This window comes from Trichechus manatus, unplaced genomic scaffold, assembly GCF_000243295.1.
Source record: "Trichechus manatus latirostris isolate Lorelei unplaced genomic scaffold, TriManLat1.0 scaffold00069, whole genome shotgun sequence".
Taxonomy (NCBI): domain Eukaryota; kingdom Metazoa; phylum Chordata; class Mammalia; order Sirenia; family Trichechidae; genus Trichechus; species Trichechus manatus.
In genome coordinates this window covers 6,911,922-6,913,066 of record NW_004444005.1, presented here as the reverse complement: position 1 = coordinate 6,913,066, position 1,145 = coordinate 6,911,922, and the positions used below count along the sequence as shown (strand labels likewise).

Genomic DNA, 1,145 nt, shown 5'->3' with positions numbered 1-1,145 from the left:
GATTGTGCTTACTAGAATATGTGGCTGAATGAATTAATATGAGTGGAAAAAGAATGGTTGGTCCATGGCTGCGTTACTCCACTCATTGGAATAATTGATAAATGTGTGGATGGTTGAGTGAGTGGGAAGAGCTCGATACTGATTATCAGTCTTGCTGGTGGAGTCAGGTGCTGGAATGGAAAATCTTCTATGATTTCCTTTGCCAAGATTTACGACTAAGATCCTCTTCCTGTTCCCCTCTGACCTTCCTTGTGATTGTGGCTGGCTGAGGTCTCTGGGACCACGTAAAAACCAAACAGTTGCCATCGAGTTGACTCTAATTCATGGTGACCCCATATGTATGAGAGTGGAACTGTTCCATAGGGTTTTCAATGGCCAATTTTTGGAAGTGGATCATCAGGCCTTTCTTCCACGGCACCTCTGGGTGGACTTGAGCCTCCAGCCTGTTGGTTAGCAGCTGAGTGCATTAACTATTTGCACTAGTATCATTTCCTAGGAATTTGGCCTCTTCGCCTCTGTCCCCATTCCAGGTCTGCTGTCTGCCAGGCCACCCCCTCTTACTTCCGACCAGTGTCCCTTCTATTTTCCATCCTGAGTGTTTACACTCCAGTTGCATGTAACCTTATGTTATTGCATAATGTGTTTCTGGGAGTTTTGTGCTTTCAAGCCTTCCCACCGTCTAATGGTGTCCCCGAAGACAGTGCCTGCTTCAGAGGGGGAGCTCAGCAGATGCTTGCTGAACAAGGGCGTCTGTCTCACGACAGCCACACCAGCACTCAGCATGGACGTTTTTGCTCATTCACTAAACGCAAACAGGCCCCTCGTTGTTGTAAGTTGCATTGCTTTGGTTATCGTTAAGCGTGAATGTTTTCCTTATATTTTTAAAGAAGTCTGTCTCCTTATCTATGACTGGTTTGAGGATATTCTTTCCCGTTTTTCTATTGGGAATCGTAATGTGTTTCTTCCCACGAATATAATAAAAAGGGGCATTTTTTTTTTTTTTCCAGCCCGAGAATTCTAGGGTTTTAAAAAGCTGTTACAAAGAAGAGCAGAATGCTCTCCCGGAAGCCAGCTGAGAAGCGGCTTGCAGTTTTTTCTTGGTGCTTAAGAGCCTTACAGTCACAAGCCTTCTTCCTTAGAAGAAG

General features: G+C 45.0%; 1 protein-coding gene across 1 annotated transcript in view; it reads left to right on the top strand.

Annotated features, from left to right (window-relative positions):
* PHF21B (PHD finger protein 21B) overlaps positions 1-1,145 on the top strand; it is a 46,032-nt gene that overhangs the window by 14,620 nt on the left and 30,267 nt on the right. The window lies entirely within an intron of this gene.